The sequence below is a fragment of the Hyla sarda genome, chromosome 2 (genome assembly GCF_029499605.1).
Source record: "Hyla sarda isolate aHylSar1 chromosome 2, aHylSar1.hap1, whole genome shotgun sequence".
Classification (NCBI taxonomy): Eukaryota; Metazoa; Chordata; class Amphibia; order Anura; family Hylidae; genus Hyla; species Hyla sarda.
In genome coordinates, this window is record NC_079190.1 from 335707560 (window position 1) to 335725666 (window position 18107).

The window sequence follows — 18107 nt, forward strand, 5'->3', positions numbered from 1 at the left end:
TTAGGGAGCTTAGAGTATTGTATTATTTAATGAGATAACACAATATAGAATTTTATTTTTTTTATGTACAGAATTAGTGGTATTTCATTACTATTAATAACCCTATTTAACCCGATTTGGCTTATTACTCTGGAGAAAAAGGGTCTAGCATGCATTTAGACTTACATTTAGATTAAAGGGGTTCTCCACTGCCTTAACCTACTTGTGGCAGTTAGTTAGTACTGTGGCTATATGTTATTATAGCTTTTTTTCCGGTTGCTCACGGTACTGTATGTGGTGTTTTACTTACCTTTTTTCCAGACCCTGAAGCTGGTTTCTTCATTTGCTTCCTGCCTTGCCTAGACCAATTTTTTTTTTCTTCTTCCGCCGCCATCTTGCCATCGGCACGTCACCGTGGAGGGTAGTGTGTGGGAGGCCGGCCTGACCCTCGCTCCGTACGTGCCCGCCTCCCACGCGACTGAATCCTCTGGTGTCATCAGCGCGCATCTCCTTACTTTCAGCTTCTTCTAAGTTAAATACGGATTGGGCTGCTTTCGGCGAATCGGATCCCGTGATGGGCGCATGCGCAGTTCGTCCTCGCTCAGGAGGGTCATCTGCGCATGTGCCATTGTGATGTCAGCCTCGGGCCTGACGCGCTGGGGGATTGTTAACCCTAACCTTGCCAGAGGGGAGTCCCTGAGCGCTGGGCAGCTCCCGAAGGTTTGCTATTGCAGTGTTTCCCAACCAGGGTGCCTCCAGCTGTTGCAAAACTACAACTCCCAGCATGCCCAGACAGCCTTCGGCAGGAAGCAAATGAAGAAACCAGCTTGTGGGTCTGGAACCAAGGTAAGAAAAACACCACATACAGTACCGTGAGCAACCGGAAAAAAAAGCCATAATAACATATAGCCACAGTACTAACTAACTGTAGGTTAAGGCAGTGGAGAACCCATTTAAAATGTGATTGCTCATTACAGCAGACATGGCCAAATATGTAATAGAAATCCCCATCTAGGTAAGCAGGTTAATTGTTTGTTCACTGTGTGCAGTACAGGCCTAGTACAAATAAAGCCCTGCCATATGTAAAGAACAGCCAACATTTTCCTGGGGAAAATTTACATGGTAGTATTCACATGGTCACTCTATTTTAATACAGATGACAGAGGGCAGTTAACATCAGGTTTTTTTTCTTGTAAATGTGATATATTCTAGGGATTCACCAGAATTTTGTCCACCAAAAATTATCACCCGAAAATGCTCCTTTCTGCATTTTTGGCTGATGCCTTTTTAGTGCCGAAAATTTTGGGGGGCGTGGCCTAAATGACACAGGGGATTTAGCGCACAAGAACGCGCCTGTACGTCATGATTCCCGCTGCGCTACTTCCCTTCTCTCCATGAAGTTTCCGCCCACTCTATTGCGCTGCCAAAGTCCCGACAGCGCATCATCTATCTACCCAAACATCCCCTCCCCATACCCCCACCCCCACCTGCCGGAGTGCGCTCACACTCCACACTGCTCTGCCTAAGTAGCAGCAGTGCAACACCGCCCCTCCTCCGTCTTTGTGGGAGGGGGTCCCACAAAGACGGCTCACTCACCAGCAGGGTATAGCGCAGGGGCTGCCAGGGTAGCAAATGGACAGGCCACGCATGTCTGTGTAATGTCCCAGTACAGGACATGGTCCTGTACTACCCTTGGGTCCTGTCAGGTTGAGACCCTCAGTTACCTGGCGGCTCCCCTGCAAGGTCTCCCCCTGTTGTTTCCAGAATGTTGTGTATATCAATTTAATGTCTAGACAGTATCCTTATGTATAGGTAATACAAAGGACCCGTGTAAGTCTGTCACATGTTATGTCATGCAGTCACATAATTTGTTGTCACATATTCTCCCAGAAAGCACCAGCTTAACCTATGACCTGCAGCTTGACCAATGGGCTTTAGTCCAGCCCCCCCATTATATAAAGGGGCGGCCATTACAGTTCACTCTCTTAACTCTTATGCTACCTTACTGAGCACAGCAACCACCAGAGATCTCAGTGCAAGCAACTGGAAGACCCCAAAAGCTACAGTCATTCCAGTAAGTCTCAAGTTTATGTCTGCTGTCACTGAAACTAGTCAAGTCCTGCATATAGTCAAGTCAAGTCCAATCTAGAGTCAAGTTAATTACTAGTATATTGGTCCAGCAAGCTGCAAGGTCCTCCTGGGTCCTGGCCACCTCTCTGGGAAATCTGGCCTTAGCTGTGAAGATAATTCCATCTGTCTTATACTCAGTAAAGCCTCTGTTTGATCATAACTGGTTGTGGACTCTCATTTCCCTACTAGCAACTGGGATAGCGGAGGAACCAGGCGTGTGGTGTTCCGGAACCCTAAAACCAAACTGGCGTCATGAACACTAGGGGTTAACAACATCTTGCCCCGGGGTTAAAACCATCTGATCCTACCACTCACACTGCTACACCCGTGGTCCCACCATACACCTGTGGGTTACCACATCTGCTAGTCACATGACCCCATCAACAGGATTACCATGGATGACTATGTGAATGAAGTGAGGAGTCTTCATCAGCTGCAGTTACTGTCTGTCCTGGTAACTGTGTTTCATTTGTGTGTGACCTCCAGTATACAAAGGTACAAAGCACTACAACAATTGTAGTACTTTGTACCTTTACATACTGGGGGTTGTAGTACTTTGCCACTTTGCATATTGGAGTCTGTACTATAGATTCTAACATGCAAAGGGATAATGCACTACAACCCCAAGTATGTAAATCTAATATGGAAAGGGACACACAGCACTACAACCACCAGTAGGTAGAGATACAATGCATTACAAGCTCATAACCTCCAGCAAAGAAGACAAAAAGGCTTGTAATGCATTGTATCTCTACATACTGGGAGTTGTAGTGCTTTGTCCCTTTGCATACTGGGAGTTATAGTGCATTGTTGCACTGCATAGTGGAGGTTGTAGTAAAAATAGTAGTGAATAACATATTTTAAAAAGTTTTAATAAAAGTGAATAAGCCAGTCCCCCAATAAAAAAATAAAATTCCCCTCTCTTCTTATTTACATTTTTTTTTTAAGCGTAAAAACCACTCCCCCCCCCTCCTCCTCCCTCACTCTTCTCTCCACTGTTCTGGGGAGTGAGCATCTGTAACACATTCCTTTCTGGTTTTATGCTGTACACACACACTATGTGCTTACAGCTGTTGCAAAATTACAGCTCCCAGCATGCCCACACATCCTTTGAGTTATAGTTTCGAAACAGCTGGAGGCATATGATTGGTAAAACTAAGATTTACAGCTATGTTGCTGCAGGCTGTGTTCCTCCTATTGTTGCAAAACTACAACTCCCAGCATGCCCACACATAATTTGTCTGTGCATGCATGCTGGGATTTGTAGTTTAGGAACAGCTGGAGGCATATGAATGTAGTCCCCCTGTATTAGATCCACACACACACACACACACACACACACATTGACTTCATTTATTCATAGACATGCACATTACCTAGACAACACAGATTTACACAAATACGTATATATCAACACACATATATACATGCAGGGACACTTAGTTTTGAAACAAAAAATCCTCAATTCAGTCCCCATCTTCAGTCACCAGCTTCTTTTATCTTCTGCTCACAGGCTGCAGTATACTCCCACCCCTCCCCCTTCTCCTCACACGAGGAGACTGTGAAGTAAACACAGACAGTGAGGGGGCCGATCACAGCAGCTTTAGATCTGCAGACCTGTCAATTATGAAGTGGGTCCATGACGTAGGTGATGACCAGGCTGGTAGGTATCCCAGGAGGCAGGGAGGCAGTTTTTTGACTGGCTTTTTCAGTATGAAATACTGATTTTTTTTCTTTATGAAAGCAATTGCAAAACTTATTGGTTTTGCATGCTTTACAACATATCAAATGTTTTTATATCTGATAGTGCCCATTTAAGGAGCACGGGTACCTGTACGCCCATGGGAATTCCGGTCCCCGACGCTCGCAGGGCAGGGACCGGACCGGGATGCCTGCTGAAATCATTCAGCAGGCACCCCGTGCAAACCCCTGGGGGGTCCTGAGATCCCCCATGTCGGCGATTGCCGCAAATTACCGATCAATTCAGATCGGTGATTTGAGGCGATTCCGGGTCAATCGGGTCCCCGGTGACCAGGAAAAAAAGGGTGATGGGTGCTGTCCGACACGGCACCTATCACCCTATAACAATCCTGGTTCGTCGGCCGGTGACTGCCAACTAATCAGGACTCCTGCTGTGGGGATGTCCCTAACGGCACCCGCTCGCTCTGCCCCTATTCTGGAGATGGGAGTGAGTACCTGGAGTGGGGGCCCCTGATCCCCGGCATCGGTGGCGGGATCGGGGCCCCCGGAGCGGAGGCAGCGGCAGGAGGTAAGGCTGGCCATGCTGGGCATGCTGGGAGTTGTTGTTATGCAACAGCAGAAGGCACTACTACAACTCCAAGCATGCCCTTTGGTAGTTTGTGCATGCTGGGGGTTGTAGTTCTATGAAAAAGTGTGCCTCCAGCAATTGCATAACTACAACCCTCAGCATGCACAAACTACCAAAGAGCATGCTGGGAGTTGCAGTAGTGTGCCTCAAGCTGTTGCATAACTACAAGTCCCAGCATGCCCTTTTGGTGTAAGTGCATGCTGAGAGTGGTAGTTTTGCAACAGCTGGAGGCACACTGGTTGCTAAACACTTAGGTAACAAACTCTCAGTGTTTTGCAACCAATGTGCCTCCAGCTGTTGGATAACTACAACTCCCAGCATGCACGGACAGCCAAAGGGCATACTGGGAGTAATAGTTTTGCAACAGCTGGAGGTTTGCCCCACCCCATGTGAATGTACAGGGTACATTCACACGGACGGGGGTTTACAGCGAGTTTTCTGCTGCAAGTTTGAGATGTGGAAAATGTTCTGCCGCAGCTCAAACTCCCAGCAAGAAACTCCCTGTAAACCCCCGCCCGTGTGAATGAACCCAAAAAAACACTACACTACACAAAAATAAAAAGTAAAAAAGTAAAACACTACATATACACATACCCCTTACACGTCTTGTACGTCACTGTTTCCTCCTGCTGAAAAACAACAACTCACAGTATTGCCAGACAGCCACTGACTGTCAAGGCATGCTGGGAGTTTTGCAACAGCTGGAGACACCCGGTTTGGGAAACACTGCCGTATTTTAGTGGTGCAAGCAAATCCCCAAATTAGGCTTCAAATGCGCATGGCGCTCTCTCACTTTGGAGCCCTGTCGTATTTCAAGGCATCAGTTTAGGGGGTATTGCGTTACAAACTTTGCGTTACAAATTTTGGGGGGCTTTTTCTCCTTTTACCCCTTATGAAAAGGTAAAGTTGGGGTCTACAGCAGCATGTTACTGTAAAACAATTTTTTTTTTTTTACACTAACATGATGGTGTTGCCCCATACTTTTAATTTTCAGAAACGGTGAAAGGAAAAAAAGAAACCGTGAAAGGAAAAAAAATTTGTAATGCAAGGTCTCATGAGTAAGGAAATACCCCATATGTGGATGCAAAGTGCTCTATGGCGCACAACAGGGCTCAGGAGTGAGAGCGCACCATGTACATTTGAGGTCTAAATAGGTGATTTGCACCGGGGTGGCTGATTTTACAGCGGTTCTGACATAAACGAAAAACAATAAATACCCACATGTGACCCCATTTTGGAAACTACATCCCTCATGGAACGTAAAAAGGGGTATAGTGAGCCTTAACACCCCACAAAGGTGTTTGACAAATTTTCGTTAAATTCATGTGAACAAAATAAATAAAATTTTCACTAAAATGCTGGTGTTACCTTACATTTTTCATTTTCACAAGTGAAAAATAGGAAAAAAGACCCCCCCCAAGATGTGTGGCCCCATTTCTTCTGAGTAGGGAAATGCCCCAAATGTGGATGTAATGTGCTCTGCGGGTGAACTACAATGCTCAGAAGAGAAGGAGCTCTATTGGGCTTTTGGAGAGAGAATTTACAGGCCATGTGTATTTACAAAGCCCCCATAGTGCCAGAACAATGGACCCCCCACATGTGACTCTATTTTGGAAACTATACCCCTCACGTAATGTATTAAGGGGTACAGTGAGCATTTACACCCCACAGGTGTCTGACAGATTTTTGAAACAAATGAAAATTTTTATTTTTCATTTGCACAGCCCACTGTTCCAAAGATATGTCAAACGCCAGTGGGGTGTAAATGCTCACTGCACCCCTTATTGAATTCTGGGGTGCAGTTTCCAAAATAGTATGCCATGTAGGGCTTTTTTTTATTTGCTGTTCTGGCACCATAGGGGCTTCCTAAATGTGACATTCCCCCCAAAAACGATTTCAGCAAAATTTGCTTTCCAAAAGCCAAATGTGACTCCTGCTCTTCTGAGCATTGTGGTGCGCCAGCAGAGCACTTGACGTCCACACATAGGGTATTTCCATACTCAGAAGAGATGGGGTTACAAATTTTGGGTAGCATTTTCTCCTATTACCCCTTGTAAAAATTTGGGGAAAAAACAGCATTTTAGTGAAAAAAAATGCATTTTCACATCCAATTTTAACGAAAAGTTGTCAAACACCTGTGGGGTGTTAAGGCTCACTGTACCCCTTGTTATGTTCATTGAGTGGTGTAGTTTCCAAAACAGTAAGCCATGTTTTTTTTTTGTTTTTTTTTTTTGCTTTTCTGGCAACATAGGGGCTACCTAAATGTGACATGCCCCCCAAAGACTATTTCAGAAAAACTCATTCTCCAAAATTCCATTGTCCTTCCCTTCTGAGCTCTCTAGGGCACCCACAGAGCACTTTACATTCACATATGAGGTATTTCCTTACTCGAGAGAAATTGGGCTACACATTTTGGGGGCTTTTTCTCCTTTTACCCCTTGTAAAAATTCTAAAACTGGGTTTAAAATAATTTTTTTGCAAATAGTATTTTTCGGGACAAAAATGTTTGCAGTGTTTTTTTCTTTTTTTTTTTTTAAATATGTATTTGTTTGTATTAGTTTTCTGTACCTTTGGTACTCTTTTCAAAATGCTGTATACTCTAAAAATTGTGGTGGTTTCTAGCATTTCCCATAGGCTTCTTAAAGGGGTACTCCGGTGGAAAACTTTTTTTTATTTAAATCAACTGGTGCCAGAAAGTTAAACAGATTTGTAAATTACTTCTATTAAAATGTTTTAATCCTTCCAGTACTTATTAGCTGCTAAATACTACAGAGGAAATTATTTTCTTTTTGGAACACAGTGCTCTCTGCTGACATCACGAGCACAGTGCTCTCTGCTGACATCTCTGTCCATTTTAAGAACTGTCCAGAGTAGGAGAAAATCCCCATAGCAAACATATGCTGCTATGGACAGTTCCTAAAATGGACAGAGATGTCAGCAGAGAGCACTGTGCTCGTGATGTCAGCAGAGAGCACTGTGTTCCGAAAAGAAAATAATTTCCTCTGTAGTATTCAGCAGCGGCAGATAAAATTCATAACACTTATTTCACAAGGTTTAAAAAGGTGCATAAAAAGGTCATAAAGTCCTTAGTAATTTTTCTATAATTTTTATGTGGTACATGGTACAACTAAAAGTTACATTTATTCAAATTTTGGTGGGCCACTTTATGAATCATTTTTAGGTTTTGGTGAAAATGTATCGCAAATATTTAAATATTTTTTACTAATTCTCAATTTTGTTTTAACATGAAAAGACATTTGGACTTTTCATTTATTTTTTTTTACTATTTTACTGTAAAATGTACATAGATAAAAAACCTCAGTCACATGCTCATTGCATCTTATAAATACATCTGCCCGTATTTACTACACATTTTTTAGAACAGTCCAGTCTCCAAATGATCAAAACTAAGAAACCCCGAAGTAAAAAAATTTCTACATTTAACATATCAAGTTATACTTTATACAAATTATATTTTAGAAATTAAATATATAATATAATACACATATATTAACTAACTTAGTTCCTGTAAATTAACAGAACTTTTAAGCTCAATTATCAGATATTCAGATTATTAGATATTTCTAGAAAATCCGAATTTGTGATTTTTTCATAAATTTGATTTACAAGTGGTTTACAATTTGTATTAATAATATTATACAATGAGCCAGAACCTGTAACCAGAGTATATCAATGTTTTTAATTACTCACTTGCAAAATACAAAATAACTATTATGGTATGGTCACACTGCAGAATCTCTGCCTAAATATATTCCGATTTGGACTGAGCGGTGGGCGCCAAAATCATTTGCTGCTAGGACTGTGTAGACCTGCACGGTCCCTAATGATGGTAATACAGTCAGCACATAATATTGCAGAAAAAATAATTATATGTTGATTCCTTCGGCTTGTGAATTTCTGAAGCTGAATTTTCCGCTGCAGAAATTCCGCAGTGAGAATGAGTCAGTGGAAGACCAGTTCACACCAATGCTAGATTAGCACGGAGAGTCAACTGACTCCAGAAAGTTAAACAGATTTGTAAATTACTTCTATTAAAAAATCTTAATCCTTTCAGTACTTATGAGCTGCTGAAGTTGAGTTGTTCTTTTCTGTGTAAGTGCTCTCTGATGACACATGACTCGGGAACTGTCCACAGTAGAAGCAAATCCCCATAGCAAACCTCTTCTACTCTGTGCAGTTCCCGAGACAAGCAGAGATGTCAGCAGAGAGCACTATTGCCAGACAGAAAAAAAACAACTCAACTTCAGCAGCTGATAATTATTGGAAGGATTAATATTTTTTAATAGAAATAATTTACAAATCTGTTTAACTTTCTGGAGACAATTGATATATATAAAAAAAACTTTTTTTTCCCTGGAATACCAATTTAATTTTCTAAATTGGTTTTATCGCCTTGAGGCAAGGTAATGAGTGGAGTTCCAGCTTGGCGCTCATCCTTGCATTCTGTATCAGTTTTGATATTTCTCACCACTATACGACCTGTGTAATGTACCCTACCTAGAATTCAAGTGGGGTTACCATTTATATATACAGGACTAGTGCTGTCAAGAAAAGTTCATGTCGCTCTCTGGTTTTGAAATAGAGTGAGTTGAATTTTTAAAGGATTTTCTTTGTGTATATTTGTAAATGCTATTTTTTAATATAACAAATGTAATTTTTTGGACTTGAAACACCTATGTGCCATGTATAGTGTTTCCTTACTTTTCTCCTGCTTTGTATATTTTGTACCCAATACCAATCAGAACCCTATATTTACACTATTTATTTCTAATATAGGTTGCTCTCCCCTAGTAAGTCAGGGATTACCAAGAGCACAAGGTTTGACAATGCGAATGAGGAACAGACCTTTTTAAACAAACATCCCCCTTTCTCTTGTCTGTGAACCCCAAATTATAATATTCTCATCAGATTATTCCTATCTACTTCCCTTCTGTCTAAGCTTTTCCTCATAGCCAACTTGTATGCTTTATATTTTCATCTGTATTAATTTGCCTGAACATAAAAAAAAAAAAAAAAGGAAACCTCTCTTTTCAGCATAAAATATTTCAGTTTTCATTAATTTTGGTTGCATTAATGGCATCAGTTTGTATAAATATGGATCTTAGTTGTATAAATAAATACTGCTTTTGGGAAATCAATATAAGGCTGATCAGAAGGTTTCCAATGCATTTTATGCTACGAATATTTACGCTCAAAATCATAAAAACATGACTACAGATGAAACTGCACGTATAAAATAAGTTAGTCCATTTTCTAATGTGTAAACCTAAGGCTGGTTTAAACCAAGCTTGTAACATGCAAATTTTTTGGTTCATATTACGGACGCAAGTCTTTTTTTTTATGTGTATGCCATTGACCGTGCGGTTTAACTAACCTTACATTTTCATAGTTTGGATATTTATGCACACAGCGGCAGCACATATGTTTATGATTATAAACATTATTATCTATTTTTGATTACATAATTTTATTTTAAAAAATGGGAAATGTGGGGGTGATTCAAACTTTTATTAAGTTTTTACACTTTTAACTTTTTTTTAAACTCCCATAGAGGGCTATAACATGCGATTTCACTGGGATCTTTATATTTTTTTTTTACATTACAGATGTCGCAATCAACTTTGATCACAGCATCTAAAAGGTTAATGCCAGGCATTGGTCCATTCAGTGATGTCAGGCGGGTCCTGGCTGCTGATAGCAGTCGGGACCCACCGGGTATGAAGCGTGCTCAGTTCGTGAACATGCTTCAAACCGCGACAACGGGACCAGGGTGTACAGGTATGCCCTGCATCCTTAACAGGTTAAATAAATATCTGAAGGTCCTTTCTGTAATTCATTTGTTTATAAATGAAAAGACAACACATGTATTTTGTGAAGAGAGTAAAATATCTATCTATTTACCTATTGAGATATCCAAGCAATGTTGAGCAGCACTCCCAATGAAGAGGTGAGCGGGTGCAGGCAGTCCTACGAGCAGGTCACAGGCACTAGGAGCTGTATAGAAGACAATACTGCAGCACTCCAAATGAAAAGTGAAAAATGGTGAAGTTTTTTCCATCAAACAAGATGCAACGTTTCGGTCGCCCAGTGCGGCCATTTTCAAGCATTTCCATGTGTGAAAATGGCCACACTGGGCGACCGAAAAAGTTGCATCTTGTTGGATGGAATAAACTTCACCATTTTTCACTTTTCGCTTGAGTGCTGCAGTATTGTTTTCTATATTTATTTATTTATCTATGGTTCAGTTCTTAGATTTAAATTATTTGGTCAGTTTACATACTTTGTCCCTTGCGTGTTGAGTGATTTAGGGATATCCACCATAGGAGGGACAAGTGTCCGGCACAGCCACACCTGCAACAACTCAGCGGCTCAACTCAGGTATATACCTTTTTTTTTACTATAGAGCAATGAAATATAATTCATCCCATACAGTGGTGTTCTGCTAGATGTAGATTCTCAATATGGCAGTGTTCCAAAAGAAATGAAATATTGGCAGTCACTATCCATGGTAAAATCTTTTTTTTATTCAGTACTTACCCAAGGAAGCGCTGATACGTGCGAAACTGCTGCAGTCTCCTACTAACTGCAAACCCCTACTGTTCGTCTCCTCCCTGTTATGGAGTATGTCAGGACATTGCCAGCGATTTCGGGATATGTTTTAGACTCTCTGTTTTGCCAGATTTAAGGGGAAGTTTAGCACTACATGCAACTTTCAAAAGATTTCTGCCTATCTGAAAGCAATTCAGGACTCTCTCACAGACGCTCGCTCATCTATTATCCTCAGTGCTGTGTTTTAAAGATGAATTTCACAATTAAATACAACATTCCTAATTTTGAATCAAATATAAACAGAAACAGCCAATAGACACAAGACATCTGTTATTATGATGAATTGTCCTTTTGAATAATATTTAGTATAAATATTCTGTGAATGTATCTAAACTATAAGCCTTTCACTGATGATAATTGTACAACTCACCCAGACGTTTTACTGCGCGTTCCAGTGACTACCTCCTCCTTGCGACACTTCAGCTCAACATAATATGTTTGTTAATCCATCTGGTTTCCTTTTACTTATTTCTGCTTGTATGAGAGATATTTTCAGATGGAACGTAAGCCATAAGATGCTATCAGAAGTAAAGGAAATTACATTACTACTGTAATACCACAAACAGGGTTCTGCTTCTCTCAAAGATGAGGCAAAGCAAAGGGCAAACATCCCAAGAGAAGAATGACAGTGATCGAATAGGGAGAACATATCCTGATGTTTTTGGTGTCCCCCACCCTCTGCACCCCCAATACTAATGCCACCTTTTAAGCACCTAACCAGTAATAGTTTCCCTTCTACCCTTAATTCAGTAATACTGTTCTATTTAGAAATTTTGCTTCACCCCCCCCCCATCCCCCACTCAGTAATTTTGCCCCATTTTGCCCCATTTGCCCCATTACTTTTGCCCTTTGTAGGACATCAAAGGTCTAAGCTGAGAGTGCCATGGTTTAATTGCACCATGCCACCCACATAACACCTCTGACATCCTCAATGTAACTTCATTACTTCATAGGCTGCCGGCATAAACAAGCCTGTGGCCTATGATAATACACAGTAGGGCAGGGAGCCAATGACTTTCTACTTCACAAAATAACCAGGGTGGCCTGTAAAGCCCTGTCTCTCTAAGCCCTGGTCCCTGTAGTAGCTGTTATGGCAGAATTACAGCTCTGGTGCCTCTGTGGTATCTTGCCATAATAAGTTCTGTATGCCCTGTACATTGCGAAGTACAGCCTCAATCAGGGGTTGACTGACAACACTCAGGGGCCCCGGACCAGAAAAAGCAAAGGCCCCCTGCGATGCTCCGCCGCTGGTCACACTTCTGCCCCTATTCCACCCAAATCCCTCCTGCACTCCTACACACAAAATAAACTAAATTTTATATATAAGAAACACTTTAAGGTAGGTAAAATAAATTTCCATGACCATATACATATACCAGTATACAATATATACCACCACCCAATAACTGGATAATACCGCCATATTGTACTGAATAAAAACACTATACACAGACTAGTACACTATACAGGATATGTATACAATATAAATGATTATATACAGGACCATATGGCAGTATAAATATCAGCTGTACACAGGATCTGTACACCATAGAAATGATTACAGTTACATCAAGGGACTCACAATTACATATTTTCTGATCAGCGGCATCCTCTTTCTTTTTCTTCTCCGTCCGGATCAGACCGCCATGTCGATCTCTTCACATCTGCAAGACAAACATGTTAGATTCTGCATTTTTCCAGTGCCGTCCCCTCCTCTACACAATCTTCTTATCTACAGGCCCACAAACTGTAATAATGCCCTTCTTGGTGTCCTGCACAGTAAAAGGGCAGGTAGGTAGCTAGGTAAGTATCAAAACATAATTGAAGCAGCACGACCTTGATTATAAAGCAGTATTGTAAGTAGTCAGGTACAAGCAGACCATAAGCCAGTCCCACTCGCAGACTAGACGATAGATCCACAGCCACAGAAAGGGTCCAGCAGCACACCAAGATGCAAGCAAACAGTGCCTTTATTTTGCCCATGTGCAAGTGAATACAATGTTTCGATAGCATCACGCCATCTTTCTCAAGCATGCTTGAGAAAGATGGCGTGATGCTATTGAAACATCACATTCACTTGCACACAGGTAAATAGGTAGGTAGATCAGGAAACCAGATATGTAGGTAGGTGACTAGCCAGGTAGTTAGGTTGCTACCTAGGTAATTAGGCAGTCATGTATGAAGGCCAGGTATGTACATAGTTAGGTAGACAACTATGTAGGTAGGTGGCAAGATATGTAGGTAGGTAGTTAGGCAGCCAGGTACGTAGGTAGTTAGATAACCAGCTATGTAGGTAAGAAGTTAGGCATCCAGGTATAAAGTTAGGTAGCCAGGTAGTTAGTCAAGTAGATAGCCAACACCCCCCTCCCCCCAGTGGCGGATCCAGAGTCTAGTCTCGGGAGGAGCACTATCAGATTATTTTGTGTTAGCATACAGAAAATAAGGTGTTGCTTATGGAAGTTACAGGTGGGTAATGTCCCCAGGAGGTAGTGGCTCCAAGTAGATCATGCCCCCAGGTAGTTAATGTCTTCCAGGTAGGAATTCATGCCCCCTGTAGGTAAATCCCCCAGATAGCTGCCCCCTGTATGAAAACCCCATATATAGGTAGCCCTCCTATTAGTTTGGTAGTTTGTCCCCATATTAGCTAGGCAGGAACATAGTAGATAGTCCTTCACATTAGGTGTAGGCAGCAGAGTTCCCCCACAGTAAATTTATGCAGCAGAGTTCCCCCACAGTGGGTGTAGGCAGCAGAGTTCCCTCACAGCAGGTGTAGGCAGCAGAGTTCCCCCACAGTAGGTGTAGGCAGCAGAGTCCCCCCATTAGATGTAGGCAGCAGATTTCCCCCACAGTAGGTGTAGGCTGCAGAGTTTCCCCCCCCCACAGTAGGCATAGGCAGCAGAGTTCCCCCTGTAGGCATAGGCAGCAGAGTTCCTCCACAGTAGGTGTAGGCAGCAGCGTTCCCCCACAGTAGGTGTAGGGAGCAAAGTTCCACGGCAGTAGGTGTAGGCAGCAGAGTTTCTCTACAGTAGGTGTAGGCCGCAGAGTTCCCCCACAGTAGGTGTAGGCAGCAGAGTTCCCCCACAGTAGGTGTAGGCAGCAGGGTCCCCCGACAGTAGGTGTAGGCAGCAGAGTTCCCCCACAGTAGGTGTAGGCAGCAGGGTCCCCCAACAGTGGGTGTAGGCAGCAGGGTCCCCCCCACAGTTGGTGCAGGCAGCAGGATTCCCCCACAGTAGGTGTAGGCAGCAGGATCCCCCCACAGTAGGTTTAGGCAGCAGGGTCCTCCCAAAGTAGGCCTAGGCAGCAGAGTTTTTCCCACTCCCCCCAGTAGGTGTAGGCAGCAGAGATTTTACCCCTATCACCCCCCCTCCAACAGCAGGTGTAGGCAGCAGAGTTCCTGCCCCCCCCCCCACCCCATTCTCAGGTTGAAAAAAAATGATGCTCGCATGATGTCCTATGGAAAAATCTTCTCCTCTAGAGCACAACAGGGGCCCGTGTCTTCCTTCCTCCACAGCGCAAGCGCAGATGAGTGATGTCATCTGCGCCTGCACTGCATGCTGCATGGGTGTGGAAGTCAATTCTCCTCTCTTTGTAGGCCGCAGATGTGTCTCAAACAGAGGCGATGCCATTTGCTGTTTGTGCGTGCACCTTTTCCAGTACTTTTTCCAGTGCTTTCCATACATAGTTGGCCACATTGAGATCTGGTAAACTCGGAGTGAACTTCATTCCACCAGAGGGTATCATCGTGCAAGGAGTAGTTTGAGATCACAAATATATATATATATATATATATATATATATATATATATATATGTGTGTGTAAAATATTATATATGAAAAGGGGATAAGCTTGAGATTCAAAAAAGGCCATTAGCACTCCATGGGCTTTCTGGGAAAAGGAATGAGCAAAGCAGCTCATCACACCTCCTTCACAGGTAGCATTCCCTAAAAATCCCTAGCTCCCGTTATGGAGTCTCAGAAACTGATTGGGATTTTATGCCAAGCCAGAATTCTCCCCATAAGGGAAGAAGAGGCATCTGTTTCAGGGTGATTGCCTCTCTTCAGTACAGAGCAGGGTTTTCTGGCTTGGCTGTTGAGAGGCCTGTAGACTAGGCCTTTTTTGAATCTCCATACACCGGAAGCGGTGCTCCTCCTAAAGGAGAATATTTTTCCCCTTTTCATAGTCTACAGGCCCATAACGTTATTCTTTGAGACGGCCCCGTCCTAACTCTCCTATTCCCTATCCAAAGCATAGGATATAACTGTCTGATTGTGGGGGGGATCGACTTCAATCTTCTGTTCGGTGTCATGTTTCTTACCTCCTGTACAGCACATCGTCTCTCACAACGGGCCTTCACCTCTCTTCAGCATCAGCGTGTCTTCAAGGGTGGGGCTGGAGCATGCTGTGGAGAAGCGCACTGTTCTCTCTCTTTCAAACCTCTGTTAATTTTCCAGCTGATATCCCCACTTTCTTTCCAAAGCTGTAGTCACTATTTTGCTGTTACATCACGTCTTATCCTCTATCACTTCCAAAGCTGTACTTACTATTCTGCTGTTACATCACATAGTATCTTCTGGTCACCTCCAAAGCTGCACTCAATATTCTGCTGCTATATCACATGGTGTCTTCAGTCAACTCCCTAGCTGTGCTCACTATTCTACTTTTCCATTATGTTTTTAGTCTACAATGACCTAATACTGAAGGTAACTGGAATATTACTTGCTTGGGTAACAGGTGGCAGCTGACACCCACCAGTAAAAAAATATTCTGCAGCATCTGGATGAGATCCATTTCAATGTCATCCACTTTGCTGGTACTGGTACATGCTGCAAATTTTCTACCTGCAAAATTCAGATGGAAAAACCACAGCAGGTTTGTCCCATGTTAGTGCAACCATAGAGGGAGATTTATCAAAACCTGTATCTCTATTTTGTTTCATGCTTTCAGGCTGTTCACACTGCATATCTGGTTCTGCAAGGGTTCTTTGAATTGTATTTATGTTATATGATATTTACTAGTATTTTTTACTCTATATTGTATTATGTAATAAATTAAAATGTTTATATATTATATTGCATTTAGCTGGTGGGTATCCAAATGACTAATATCTCTGTAGTTTTGTGCTAATTATCTTTGTTGACTACTGAAGGTTGATAGTCTCAGGGGGAGATTTATCAAAACCTGTGCATATGAAGAGGTGCAGTTGCCCATGGCAACCAATCAGACATTTTTACAGTCCTCTTTAAAAGTGAAAGAAGCAATCTGCTTGGTTTCCATGGGCAACTGCACCACTCTTCCTCTACAAATGTTTTGATAAATCACCCTCATTGTTCTTGGTATCCTGAACTTATTAGTTTCTATCCCCATGATCTGCACCTCTATTTTCATAGTTTTTTTGTTTTTGTTTTTTTTTTCAAACTGGCCACATAACCACTCAGGAGTTATATTTGTATATTTGTGCTTCATTTTGTATGATAAACTTTTTAAAATATTTTTAATAAAAAATGAAAGTGTTTTTATGTTTCTATGTTATGTTGTCTTAAAACCACTCTTTAGTAGCATATTGGAAACAGTTTAGGGTTCTGTGTTTCCTATGTTTGTGCTTGAAGTGCACTTTTCCCTATCTTTGCATCTTTGTAGTCAGTTTCAACCATAAGCTTCACTGTGAACTAGCGAGGAGGAAATAGTAGCTACACTAATTCTCATCAGTAATAAGAGTGTAACCCGAAGCTAATTACTGATTATAATTAATAAAAATAAGCAAATTCATCCACATAAGCAACAGGCTGCAGACAGTGTGGAATTCAAAGTATTTGGGAATTTGACTTTTATGATGACATCTAGTGTTCACCTTGTAGAATGGAAAGTTTAAAATGGAAAGTGTATGCATGCTTGTATTGACAAAGGTAGGGAGCCTTATTGCTACTCCCCCCCCCCCCCCCCCTCAAAAAAAAAAAAAAAAAAAAAAAAAGGACGGTAGTTGACGCACTCTTGGCAACCTCCAGTGTTCTTCAGTATGATGCCACAAGGTTTGGGGATTTTCTTCTCTGTACATTTTCTCAAGCTCTATCAGGTGTGATAGGGACAGTCAGTGGACGGCCATTTTCAGGTCCCCCCAGAGATGTTCGATTGAACTCAAGCCAGGGCTCTGGTGGGATCACTTAAAGGGGTACTCCGGTGCTTAGACATCTTATCCCCTATCCAAAGGATAGGGGATAAGATGCCTGATCGTGGGAGTCCCGACGCTGGGGACCCCCGTGATCTTGCACGCGGCACCCTATTTGTAATCAGTCCCCGGAGCGTGTTCGCTCCAGGACTGATTACCGGCGACTACAGTGCGGGCGGCTTGTGATATCTGTCACGCCCCCTCCCATAGGCTTGCATTGAGGGGCGGAGCGTGACATCACACGGGGGCGGGACGTCACACGCCGCACACCATGTAGTCGCTGGTAATCAGTCCCGGAGCAAACACGCTCCGGGGACTGATTACAAACGGGGTGTCGCGTGCAAGATCACGGGTGTCCCCAGCGGCCGGACTCCCGCGATCAGGCATCTTATCCCTTATCCTTTGGATAGGGGATAAGATGTCTAAGCACCGGAGAACCCCTTTAAGGACCTTCACAGAGGTGTCCCTAAGCCACTCTTGTGTTGTCTTTGCTGTGTGCTTAGCGTCATTGGGGGACATGTATCATTGCCTTTACATCAGTTTTCATGTGTACAAATTATGTGCAATTGCACTTTTTTTGCATTTGTGCTGCGTTTTTTTTTTGGGGGGGGGATGCTTTTCCAAAGTTGTCACCTGTTTGGTGCACTGGTTTATCCAGTGGACTGGTATGTATCAATTGCACAAAAAAAATTGTGGGCGTTTTTTTCTTGCGCAATTGCGCTTTGTTTGCAAAAAACGTAAGAATACTAGCAAGGACACTTAGAAAGTGTCAGAAGCTGGAGGATGCAGGAGCCAGCCCTCAGCACTGCAGTACTACAACTACTACCATCATGGCACAGGATCTGTCCCATGATGGGAGTAGTTGTAGTATCGCA

The 18107-nt window shown here is 42.5% G+C and overlaps 1 protein-coding gene across 3 annotated transcripts in view; it reads right to left on the reverse strand.

The window, feature by feature from the left end:
* LOC130357941 (uncharacterized) overlaps positions 1–18107 on the reverse strand; it is a 78751-nt gene that overhangs the window by 44810 nt on the left and 15834 nt on the right. Inside the window, exons 1-2 of one of the 3 annotated variants that reach the window (XM_056560709.1) lie at positions 12651–12717; positions 11439–11586 (exon numbers count right to left, since the gene is read on the reverse strand). The exons of 1 other annotated variant lie outside the window; for it this stretch is intronic. The gene's annotated coding sequence lies outside the window, so the exon portion shown is untranslated. Of the gene's footprint in view, positions 1–3528; positions 3564–11438; positions 11587–12650; positions 12718–18107 lie in introns of those variants that run through there. One more of the 3 variants, XM_056560711.1, reaches the window with a different exon arrangement.